Genomic DNA, 13,456 nt, shown 5'->3' with positions numbered 1-13,456 from the left:
GTCAATAAAGCAGACATAGATGTTTTCCTGGAACTCTCTTGCTTTTTCCATGATCCAGAGGATGTTGGCAATTTGATCTCTGGTTCCTCTGTCTTTTCTAAAACCAGCTTGAACATCAGGAAGTTCATGGTTCACATATTGCTGAAGCCTGGCTTGGAGAATTTTGAGCATTACTTTACTGGCATGTGAGATGAGTGCAATTGTGCGGTAGTTTGAGCATTCTTTGGCATTGCCTTTCTTTGGGATTGGAATGAAAACTGACCTTTTCCAGTCCTGTGGCCACTGCTGAGTTTTCCAAATTTGCTGGCATATTGAGTGCAGCACTTTCACAGCATCATCTTTCAGGATTTGAAATAGCTCAACTGGAATTCCATCACGTCCACTAGCTTTGTTCGTAGGGATGCTTTCTAAGGCCCACTTACTTCACATTCCAGGATGTCTGGCTCTAGATGAGTTGCTCAGTTGTGTCCAACTCTTTGTGATCCCATGGACTGTAGCACGCCAGGCTTCCCTGTCTGTCTCAAACTCTCAGAGCTTGCTCAAACTCATGTCCATTGAGTCAGTGATGCCATCCAACCATCTCATCCTTTGTCATCCCTTTCTCCTCCTGCCTTGTAGCTTTCCCAGCATCAGGGTCTTTTCAAATGAGTCAGTTCTTCACATTGGTGACCAAAGTATTGGAGTTGCAGCTTCAGCATCAGTCCTTCCAAAGAATATTCAGGACTGATTTCCTTTAGGATGGACTGGTTGGATCTCCTTGCAGTCCAAGGGACTCTCAAGAGTCTTCTCCAACACCACAGTTCAAAAGCATCAATTCTTCAGCACTCAACTTTCTTTACAGTCCAACTCTCACATCCATACATGACTACTAGAAAAACCATAGCTTAGATTAGATGGACTTTTGTTGGCAAAGTATTGTCTCTGATTTTTAATATGTTGTCTAGGTTTGTCAAAGCTTTTCTTCCAAGGAGCAATTGTCTTTTAATTTCATGGCTGCAGTCACCATCTGCAGTGATTTTGGAGCACCCCCAAAATAAAGTCTCTCACTGTTTCCATTGTTGGGATGAATAAGATGTTAAAGTATTTATTTTTAAAGTGGTAAGGATGTCTGTATTATAAACAAACAAAATAAGATTTCAGGTAAGTATAAAGGGGGGATATTTAAAATTGATAAACATTATAATTCCTCTCACACATATAACTGTCTTGAATCTTCATGCATTCCACCACATGGCTTTGAAATATAGAAGCTGAGACCAATAAAAACAGAAAACCAAATTGAGACTTTATACTGGAGGAAAAATGTCTTTTTCCTAAATTGTCAAATTAAGTCAATAACAGTGAGTAAGGTTGTAGAGGATCATGATTTATCTCTGTGTTTCTATCATCTCTGTGTATCTATCTATCTTTGTTTCAACTAAGAAGCAATCATTTTCTTACACATCCATAGAAAATTTACAAAGGTATACATAAACTTAACAATGATAACGAAAGCATGTCTAATCAACAAAGAGAGGGCATAGTATTGAATCAACAGTCTTGGAATAACCAGCTTCGTATCTGGAAAGAAAATCATGAGTTTCTAACTTCTCACCACATATACACAAAATCAATTATGACTACATTAATCAGTTAGGTCTGAAAATCAAAATTATGTGATAACAAACAAGTGAGAATATTTTGCTATTTATGACAGGAAAAGGCTTCCTAAACAAAGCATTAAAGCCAAAATCTATCAGGAAAATAGACTGATGGATTTCACAAAATAAAAATGGGGAAAAAAAGTTGCTTTAACTATGAATATATTAAGTGTTTTTCTCTTTTTAAGAAGTAATATTCAGCTTGGGACCCAGACTTTAAAGCAGAGCTGACTTTTGGTTTTTTCTCAAGGTGACTTTGCACCTAGCTTGCTTTTAGGCAGGTGTAAGAAATATCTTCTTTTGCAAATTCCCATGTCTCTATCCTAAAACTGTGACTTGATTTTAATTTTTAGCAGCATAACTCTTCAACTTGAGGTCACTTTTCTTTTCCTGCTTTTATTATATTCTAAAGGGAAAGTCTAATTTGAAGGTCATATTCGATTAGCTCCTTCTCCTGAGTGTCAACCTTTGCATTTCACAGAGTGCCTTCTCAGCCTGCTAATTTATACTTTAATAGAAACTAACAGCAAGGTTTTTCCCATTCTGAGATTTATTTTCCTATTATATACAATAAAAGATAACAGCACGTGTCAGCACTGTTTCCTCTGTCTGCACTATTGAAGTATCTCTGCCATCAAGGTCTGTGCACCCACCTTTGCTAAGCTGTTAACATAAGCCCATGATTCTCACTACACAACACGCTGGATGAAACATTCTGTTGGACACATTCTCCTAGGGACACACTCCCCATCACAGCATCCTCAGTGTTACACGAACTGCTCAGCAAAATGCCTGGCACACCAGGTACAACCTTACCTTTCTCGTCTTCTATTCAGTAAGACCTGTCAGAAGAAATATAGGACACTGATACAGGGAGAATCTTGAAGCTATACTCAAAAAGGGAAGAAATCACTGAAAAATACTTGGGTTCATTTTAACTACTGTTCTTGCGTATTACCTGTGTCCCATTTTACAAATGACTGACACACCAGCATGCGTACACGTTGAGAATTATTGCCTTAGTACATGACTGACTATGTTTTTGCTAAAATAGTATGAAATGCTCAAATGGAGGGTATTTTCTAGAGTTTGATAAGTTTGTTTAGAGGGCAGAAATTTGCTAAGTCTGCTCATTTACACAGACTTCCTACTTTTTATGCCTGGGGATATTTGCGTGTATCGTTGTTTCCTCTGTTAAAGATTCTCTGAGGTTATTCTCAAAAGCTGTCATTGATAAGCAGTGTACCACCACTTGTAGATATAAGGACTATGAGGTTCAGCATGTAACAGGAATGAGAGCAAACTTATTAGCCTGGGACAGTTAAAATGTGTTTAATAAAAGAATAAAATTATAGACCAAATACTGATAATGCCTCTCAACAACTTTTGTAATAACATATCATAAAAAAGCACTTTAAAATTAAGCATTAATAATAAACAAAAGGACTAAGCAGAAAATCAGATGTGTAAATTGCCTTAAGCATGTGCCATACAAACTATAACCTATTTAATTTTGAATGCACAGTTCTATAAATATAAGTATATATTAAACTTTTTTGAATATATTTTTTCCTTCCTGACACTTAACATTTTTATCATTTATACTTTTACTCAACATATCACTGGAAGAATTTCTATAGCACTAGTGATAATTAAGAAATAGGCCAGGTCCTTGCCTCTGTGGTAACATCACATGGTAAAAATCAGAGACTTGGGGCAAGTCATTAATTCAGGTTATCAGTTTGTAAATTACGACTTCATTGAACTAAGTGGTAATCTAGTGTCCTGATTTGTGTGAATATAATCTAAAATGGGCTTCCCTGGTGGCTAAGATGGTATAGTGTCTGCCTGCAATGCTGGAGACCCGAGTTCAATCCCTGAGTTGGGAAGATCCCCTGGAGAAGGAAATGGCAGCCCACTCCAGTACTCTTGCCTGGAAAATCCCATGGACAGAGGAGCCTGGTTGGCTACCATTCATAGGGGTTGCAAAGAGTCAGACATGACTGAGTGACCTTACTTACTTACCTAAGTCTAAAATGCATTTTCCTTTATTACTAGGAACTGTTTACATACAATATTTTATTAATTCATAATTCAATTATCTATGATATTATTATACGTGGTGATAAGGGTAGTTGCCAATCTGTGTATCAGATGTCCTTTCTAGAATACCTCAAAATACCTGGCCCTCAATGATTTATTGTGCTCTGCATCACCCCTAGAGGGCCTAAGGTCATTTTGCATTTAAGAAACAAGCCTCAATTGAAGTCAGTCTTTTCTCTTTTTTGGCCACATGGCTTGAAAAATCTTAGTTCCCTTACCAGGGATTGAACCCAGGCCCTTGACAGTGAGAGCACAAAGTCCTATCCACTGGACTTTCAGGAAATTTCCTAAATGTCTTATTCTGAAGTTTGGAAGTCTAGAAGCAACACAGGGAATATAAAGAATTTCCTCTTGCATTGTTTGAGAGATGGGGGCCCTTGAAAGGGCCAGTTCTTCTAATAGGACAGATATAGATCAGATAACAAACCCAAGAGGACTCTGAAACTGACCAGAAAGGGCTTTGAAAAGTTTGACAAAAAGGATGTAGTCTTGGTGGCTCTTGTCCTTGAACAGCTCATTCAAAAGTTAACCTTCAAAAGCAGCAGAACAAAAGGATTAAATGTTATGTCACAGGGGCAATTATAGAAAAAAGGAATACTGATGGCACCCCTATCCAACACCAAACACACACTATACACTGAGGGTGCCATGTTCCAGTTCAGTTCAGTTCAGTCACTCAGTCGTGTCGGACTTTTTGCGACCCCATGAATTGCAGCACACCAGGCTTCCCTGTCCATCACCAACTCCCGGTGTTCACTCAAACTCATGTCCATTGAGTCGGTGATGCCATCCAGCCATCTTATCCTCTGTCGTTCCCTTCTCCTCCTGCCCCCAATCCCTCCCAGCATCAAAGTCTTTCTCAGTGAGTCAACTCTTCGCATGAGGTGGCCAAAGTACTGGAGTTTCAGCTTTAGCATCATTCCTTCCAAAGAACACCCAGGGCTGATCTCCTTCAGAAGGGACTGGTTGTATCTCCTTGCAGTCCAAGGGACTCTCAAGAGTCTTCTCCAACACCACAGCTCAAAAGCATCAATTCTTCAGTGCTCAGCTTTCTTCACAATCCAACTCTCGCATCCATACATGACCACTGGAAAAACCATACCCTTGACTAAACGGACCTTTGTCAGCAAAGTAATATCTCTGCTGTTCAATATGCTGTCTAGGTTGGTCATAACTTTTCTTCCAAGGAGTAAGTGTCTTTTAACTTCATGGCTGCAGTTACCATCTGCAGTGATTTTGGAGCCCCCCAAAATAAAATCTGACACTGTTTCCACTGTCCCATCTATTTCCCTTGAAGTGATGGGCCATGTTTAGGAGGATGATTTAAATAACTGTTACACCAATTTTTTTTGTTTTGTTTTGTTTTGTTTTCTGTTACATTGGTTGTTGTTGTTCAGTTGTTAAGTCATGCCCAACTCTTTGTGACCCCATGAACTGTGGTACACCAGGCTTCCTTGTCCTCTACTATTTTCTGGACTTTGCTTAAACTTATGCCCATTGAGTCAGTGATGCCATCCAATGCCATCATCCTCTAACTCTCCCTTCTCCTCTTGCCCTCAATTTTTCCCAGCATCAGATCTTTGCCAATGAGTTGGCTAGCTCTTCACATCAGGTAGCCAAAGTACTGGAACTTCCGTTTCTGCATCAGTCCTTCCAATGAATATTCAGGGTTGATTTCCTTTAGTATAGACTGGTTTGACCTCTTTGCTATCCAAGGGACTCTCAGGAGTCTTCTCCAACACCATAGTTCGAAAGCATCAATTCTTTGGTGCTCAGCCTTCTTTATGGTCCAACTCTCACATTTGTACATGACTACTGGGAAAACCATAGCTTTAACTATACGACCTTTTATAGCAAAATGACGTCTTTACTTTTTAATATACTTTCTAGGTTGGTCATAGTTTTTCTTCGAAGGAACAAGTATCTTTTAATTTCATGGCTGCAGTCACCATCCGCAGTGATTTTAGAGCCCAAGAAAATAAAATTTGTCACTGTTTCACTTTTTCCCCATCTATTTGCCATGAAGTGATGGGATCAGATGCCATGATGTTCATCTTTAGAATGCTGAGTTTTAAGCCAGCTTTTTCACACTCCTCTTTTACCTCTGTCAAATTACACTAGTAATTCAAATCAAATTTATATCGAAAACCACAAGATGCAGAATATAAAACAAGCAAAGTATCTTTTAAAGACCAGATTTCAATAATTATTGCAGAGAATAAAACATGATTTTGAGCAATAAAGTATGGAAAATAAAATATGCCATAAAAACCCATCTAGTTTGGGGAGGCAGTAAAGCATATTAATTAAAAGCATAGGCTGGAGCCAGTGGGTGTGGGAACATCATGGCCTGCCATCTCTTAAATAGTACTGTGACCTTGAACAAATTCCTGAAGCTTTTTCTATCTCATTTTACTCAACTGTTAAAGTGTATAGATAATGTCATTATGTTCCTCACTGGATGGTTGAGGATTCAGTTCAGTTCAGTTCAGTTCAGTCGCTTAGTTGTGTCCGACTCCTTGAGACCCCATGATTTGCAGCACAGCCAGGCCTCCCTGTCCATCACCAACTCCCAGAGTTCCCTCAAACTCATATCCATCAAGTTGGTGATGCCATCCAGCCATCTCATCCTCTGTTGTTCCCTTATCCTCCTGCCCCCAATCCCTCCTGGCATCAGGATCTTTTCCAATGAGTCAGTTCTTCACATCAGATGGCCAAAATATTGGAGTTTCAGCTTCAGCATCAGTCCTTCCAATGAACACCCAGGACTGATCACATTTAGGATGGACTGGTTGGATCTCCTTGCAGTCCAAGGGACTCTCAAGAGTCTTCTCCAACACCACAGTTCAAAAGCATCAATTCTTCAGTGCTCATCCTTCTTCACAGTCCAACTCTCACATCCATACATGACCACTGGAAAAACCATAGCCTTGACTAGACAGACCTTTGTTGGCAAGGTAATGTCTCTGCTTTTTAATATGCTATCTAGGTTGGTCATAACTTTTCTTCCAAGGAGTAAGCATCTTTTATGGCTCCAATCACCATCTGCATTGATTTTGGAGCTCCCCAAAATAAAGTCTGACACTGTTTCCACTGTTTCCCCATCTATTTCCCATGAAGTGATGGGACCGGATGCCATGACCTTTGTTTTCTGAATGTTGAGCTTTAAGCCAACTTTTTCACTCTCCTCTTTCACTTTCATCAAGAGGCTTTTGAGTTCCTCTTCATTTTCTGCCACAAGAGTGGTATCATCTGCATATCTGAGGTGATTGATATTTCTCTCAACAATCTTAATTCCAGCTTGTGCTTCTTCCAGCCCAGCATTTCTCACGATGTACTCTGCATATATGTTAAATAAGCAGGGTGACAATATACAGCCTTGCTGGACTCCTTTTCCTATTTGGAACCAGTCTGTTGTTCCATGTCCAGTTCTAACTGTTGCTTCCTCACCTGCATATAGGTTTCTTAAGAGGCAGGTCAGGTGGTCTGGTAGATTAGATCAATGTAAAGGACTTCAGTGTATAGCATATAGTAACCATCTTACATTATTCTCATTTTTTTCCCACTGCTCTTACTACTTTTCTAAATATCACATTAAAACAAAACAAAGCAAAATTTACAAGCATAAGGCCATGGCAATAATGGCTTCCTGAATAGAAGATTTACATGTTGAATTCCATATGTTTTGCAGAAATCATTTAGCTCTAAAACTCAACTTTATTTTGGTTAAGATTTTTTTTTTGATGTGGACAATTTTTAAAGTTTTTTTTTTTTTTTTTATCAAATTCAGTACAATATTGCTTCTGTTGTTTATGTTTTTTTAGTTACTTGGTGATAAGGGATGTGAAATCTTAGCTCCTCAACCAGGAATTGAACCCATACCCCTGGAAGGTGAAGTTTCACCTTAACCACTGGACCGCCTAAAACTCAACTTTAAAATAAAAACTCACTTCAACCTCATAGGCTAACTGTAAGCTTCTGGGAAGCCCCTTTAGATATATTAACTCATGTGTTATTACTGAAAGAAGTTTTAGGATATAGTTCATTTTTCTCCCTTGAACAAAGAAAAGCTTCTATAAATTACAAAGAGCATTTTTAATTACAAAAGTTCATTTCCTTTTTGTGTCTTTAAAAAATGAGTCTAGAGGAATAAAGGGCTATTAGTTATTTGTAGGGAAATTCTCTTGTCTTGTGCCAAACTTTACCTGTTTTCATAGACATTAAATAATTCACCTGAGCTAGCATTAAATAGTAGGACAAGTCAGAAGCTAGGAGCTGAACTACTGAAACTAAATAATCACGTAGGAAATTAATTGGGTTTCACTTAGGGCTTTTTTGGCAATATGTATCAGAAAACGACCAGCACCATTTTAAAGAGTGCTTTTAATTTTATATGTAGGTAGGTAATTGAAAGAAAGAAACTGACCTAGAAAATAAAGTATGTATTAGCATTGGTCCATAAATCATGAGCCTGTGAATCAGAGGATACCGAAGCCTGAATAGACATCTTATTATTCTGAATATTATTCATTCACTATCCTGAATATTACGTATTTAGCATCAGGCTTTCTAGTTTCTATAAAACATTTCTTTCATCATGCAGCCTTCTACTTTGCAGGATGGATAGATGTGAATTATTTGGCTTTTTATCCTAAAAAAGTAATAGGGACATCATAATTGAATTTCACCTTGATCTCATCAACTGTATAACATTTTGATTGAGCTAACTTTATATGATGCCCTTCACTAATATACTAATAAAATTAAAGTGTGTTTTATTTAGAAGATAATCTTAATATGCCAATGAAGAGCTCAGGCTTGTTCATTATTTGTAGCAATTGTTTTCCAGTTTATTCTTACACTCCACTTTAAATCAAGCTGGGGACCCCTGGAAATCATGTAACTTGCCTTCCTGTTTCACGTCCATTTCTGATTTCCTCCTCCTACCCCCAGGTCCTGTCCCTTTTCCACACAGCATATCTTCTAAATTTTCAAAGATGATATTATTATCCCTCAGTTTAATACTCTCGGCTATGGACTGAATATATCCCCTCAGATTCATAAGTTGAAGCCCAAATTCTTAATGTTTAGATTCTGGGAGATGGGGGTTTTTGGAAGGTAATTAGCTCATGAGTGTGGGGTCCTGTGGATTAGATTAGTGTCCTTTTAAGAACAGACCCAAAAAAGATGATTTCTATCCACTGGTTGAGCACACAGTGAGAGCCAGTTATCTACAAACCAGAAAGCGGGTCCACAAGAGGAACCAAACTGGCCCATACCTTGATCTTGAACTTCTGAGCTTCCAGAGCTGTGAGAAGGAAACTTCTGTTGTTTGATCCACCCACTTCATGGTAATTTGCTATAGTAGTTCAAGCTAAGACTCTCCAATGACTTTCCATGATTCTTAGAATAAAATCTCATCTCCTTACCATCCCTGCAAGGCCCTGGTTCCAACTATCTCTGATTGTTTCTCTCTTTCTCTCGCTTACTTTGTTCCACTACAGTGGCCTTCAAATACCTTCTACTTTTGAGCTTTTCCCTTAGCTTATTTCTTCTGCCTAGAACATTCTTACTACAGTTATTCACAAGAATGGATCTTTCTAGTTTTTCTAGTCTAAATTCACACCTTGTATTTCTCAGATAGACTTTCTTACTATTCAATATAAAATAACTTTCTCAGCAGATCGTGAGTAATTATGTATTACGGGAAACAGTTTAATTTGGTCCATAGTATTACATCACAAACAGAAGTTTCATATTGGTGTTCTTTTTTTCAATTTGTTTTCTGTCTTCCTCTACTAGACAGTAAGTTTTTAAGAAGTTAATGTAAGAATGACAAATTTAAATTGGTGCTCATTCATAGTTTTTCACTGTTTTATCAGTTAATGTCTTTGAAAGATTTGTGTTTTCTTTAAGTTAGGTACCTAGACAGGGCTCAATTAGGAAACAGAAACTAATATATTTCAAATAGAGGAATTTTAACATAGGTAGTAGGTACTATGTTTATGGAAGAGATGAGAAATCACCAGGGAAATTATTTGGCAACCTATAGATTAGCATGTGCAGGAAGAAGTTTCTCCTCCAAAACCTAAAGTCAAAGGGAGGGAGTAGCGAAGTTGAGTTGCTGGAAGAAGATGGTATTTGTCAGTATCCTTGGTGGGAGTTGAACCAGGGAGGCAAGGCCTTCTGGGGGAACTGAGTCACAGATGAGATGCAGTACAAACTCAGCTAGAGAAATATAAATATACAGAAAAAGAGAAGAGACAAAGAGGAGGAAGGCTTGTCTCCTCTTCCTGCCCTGATTTTTGGCCAGTACCTTCCTTTGGTCAAACTTATTCAGGAATGCGGCAGCAAAGGAGTCTGGGAAATGTTGTTCTCTGGGATACAGAACAGAGCACAGAAAAGCAAGAGATAGATAACACTCAGCACAATTTCAGATTTGTGCTGACAAGAGACCATTCTAGCACAATCTGCTATTTGAGCTCTTTTAGGAATGCCAGGTTATTTTTAGGGCCTCATAGACACTTTAGTATGGAACTTCACTTTAGATATTTTCTTTGACATATCCTTTTTAAAGAATTTATGTTATCAATCTAAGAGATGGTTTATAATCTACCAAGTGCTCCAGAGCCACATTTGCTCTTTATTAACTCAAGAAGTGACCTGTTTATGGATATCCTTGAGCTGTGTCTTTCAACGTTTCCAAAGGTGAAGATCCTTTAGAAAGACCCTTGTATATATTTTTCTTACTAGAAAGGCATCATATGCTTAATGTAGAAAAATTATAAAATAAATAAGAGTAAAAGTAATGAAAACAATCTTTTCATCTCACGTTTAAAGATAATTACTCTTTTCATTTTAGTGTATATCCTTTGATAAATTTTTTCACATATATATATATACACACACATTTATACTTATTTACATAGATTAAGGAATAGATAGTCCCATGTTAAAATATGTGAAATTAGATATATTTTTATACATTATATAAATGTATAATACAATGTATTATACATTCTAGAATACATATTTGTAAATTTGGTTACTTTGGTTATTAATGAATCACAAATGCTTCTCTTTATTATCATTTATTCATTTACAGAATTAACTTCTCCACAGTATTTCACTGCAAGAGTGAATGTACTATATTTCACCAATTCTTAATATTTGACATTCATGTGGCTTCAAATATTCCTTTTTATAAACAACAGTGAGATGAAGACACTTATAAATAAAACATCATGCATATCTATCTTTATTTCCTTATATTTATAGATGTGGAATGTTTTGGTAAATAATATAAAAATTATAAAGCTTTTAATTTCCAAAATGCTCTTTATAATTGCATGCTGATAGCATTGAATATCTATTTATCCACATCATGCCTCAGTGCATATTATCATTTATTATAGTCTTAAATTTTTTTAATATTAAAAAGAAGAAGTTCCTCCTCACCATAAATTTAGATAATATTATTTTGGATACTTTAGAAAATATATACACAAAGGTGGGTTTTCAGACCCTTTGTAAGAAGCTATCTGTCCATCAGTCTTGTCAATACTGTAACTACAGATGATTCTTTCTAAGGCAACACACCAGCTGAAATACCCCTGCCAAGGAAATTTTATAAAATGTGACACTGTTATACTCAAATTAGAGATTATGAAAAAGAAAAACAGTTGCCCATGAAAGAATAACATGCAGCTGGAAAGTCTCACTTTAAAAGAGTGGAAAGAATGGGTTTCCACTTCACTGATTCGTTCACATAATATAAAAATATGGTACACTCAGGGAGTTTCTCAGACTGGGAATAACTCAAGATTAAAAGCAACAGTTGAGAAACAGACTTGCCACAGTTACTGTGATCCATCAGAGACATGAGGATACCTTACAAAAACAGTTTCTCCCTGGGTTTCTGTAACAGGAATTTTCCAACAGCAAGTAACAAAGAGAACTTGACTGACTCAGGTAAAGCAGGCTCCGGGATTTAAACAGAAACAGTCTGTCTTCCTTCTTTTGGTCCCGAATTCCTCTGTGTTCTAGCTTCTTTCTCAGACAATCTCTCTCCGCATATCGGGAAAGATGGTCCCCAAGAGCCCCAGATCTAGGCTACTTTTAGCCAGTGATTTGCAACACAGAAGACAGAGAAAGCCTCTTGTAAACATCGCATTAAATCCTGGAAGTGACTATAATTGGTTCTGCTTGGGTCACCTGTGGAGACGGTAAAAAGCCATGGGGGCAGTCAAACCTACCAAGACAATCTGGTGTTGAGGAGGGCAATTTCTCTACACAACCTGGATGTCAGCCTTACTGCAATTCCCCTCCACTATTCTTTCCAGTAGACCTCTCTGAAGACAGCCGAGAGTATAAAAGCAACAGTACACTTAACGCTGCCTTCCAGTTAGAAAAAACTGTAATCACTATTTTAAGTAAGCTATCAGAAATCAAGACTTGAGATCAACATTTTCATTTCAAAGACAGTTTGGAGAAGCATGGCTAAAAACAGTGGGCTGTTTAACTAGGTAACTCAACTAGCTGACTGTCATAGTTAGGATTTAACAGGTGAATTTTGGGAGACAAAAACATTCAGCCTGTAGCACTGACTGACCAGCTGGTGAATAGCTAAAGGATATACAAATGTTAGTTTTGAATCAAGAAAGCAACACTTTGTTAGAAAGTGACTGAAATCTCTGTGCATTCTGTTGAAAGGTTTCCATTTCATATTTGCTTCTGTGTGTAACAAATAACCACTGACTACTGTCCTCTTCAATTGCAGTATCTATGTTTTAAAATATCAGTGAAAACAACGTATTATAGAGTCTTTTTAAGATCAGTGTTTAGGATAAAATTTAGCATAAGCAAAAGGCTAATCTACTGAATATTTATATACTACATGTAAAAACAAAACAAAAATCCAAAATTTTTTCATGATGTACAAAATACGTGTATCTAAATTGTTAAAAATGAATATCTTTCTTTGTTATTTTTACTGGTTTTTCTAGAGGAAAACAGATTTTCCACTTTCTTGCATGCTTTTATTTTTACTTGATAAGAGCTGGCTTTCCCAGCAATGGCTAGAATTGATAAGGCATTTTATTCTTTCTCTCTTTGCCTCATATTTCTCCTTAGATGTCTCTGAGTAATGCAGAAAATATAAGCAACAAGGATGTCAGATTTTTGAAATCAGATTTCTGGTCAATTGTGTAATCATGGAAAAGTTATTAAGCCACTTTGAGTTCAGTTTCTTTACTGAAAATTCTGGGAAAGCTAAACACTACCTTATTAGGTCAATGTGAGAATTAAAACTGCTAACACATATAAAGTTAAAATGAATAGCCAGAAAGATAGGAATCACTTAATAATAGCTGTTATTATTTACGAGGGACAATGTTTGAGATAATGACAAAAATTCCAACTTGTATATTTATCCCAACAACAAATGACTGCATAATTTCCAGGCAATATCACTACATACTGTGTTCTGATACACAATCTTTTAATTAGAAATTAAGATTTCAAAATTGGTTCCTAACAAGTGAAAATTTCATTCATTGATCTTTCATATGAGAAGTATAGACGCAGCAACCCGTTTATTTAAAGAGATTAGCATTTGGTGTAGATTCTTGTATTCAGTTAGTCAAAAATAAAGCAGGCGCATTGTTTTCAGTGTGAGCTGATAATATATTTATCTTAAGTGTGCTTTGCTTTTA

At 36.9% G+C, this 13,456-nt stretch overlaps 1 protein-coding gene across 3 annotated transcripts in view; it reads right to left on the bottom strand.

Annotated features, from left to right (window-relative positions):
* The window catches only part of MALRD1 (MAM and LDL receptor class A domain containing 1), a 554,066-nt gene that overhangs the window by 138,917 nt on the left and 401,693 nt on the right, over positions 1–13,456 (bottom strand). The window lies entirely within an intron of this gene.

This window comes from Bos taurus, chromosome 13 (assembly GCF_002263795.3).
Source record: "Bos taurus isolate L1 Dominette 01449 registration number 42190680 breed Hereford chromosome 13, ARS-UCD2.0, whole genome shotgun sequence".
Taxonomy (NCBI): Eukaryota; Metazoa; Chordata; class Mammalia; order Artiodactyla; family Bovidae; genus Bos; species Bos taurus.
Note: the sequence above shows the minus strand (reverse complement) of the source record. Positions and strands in the feature narration are given on the sequence as shown.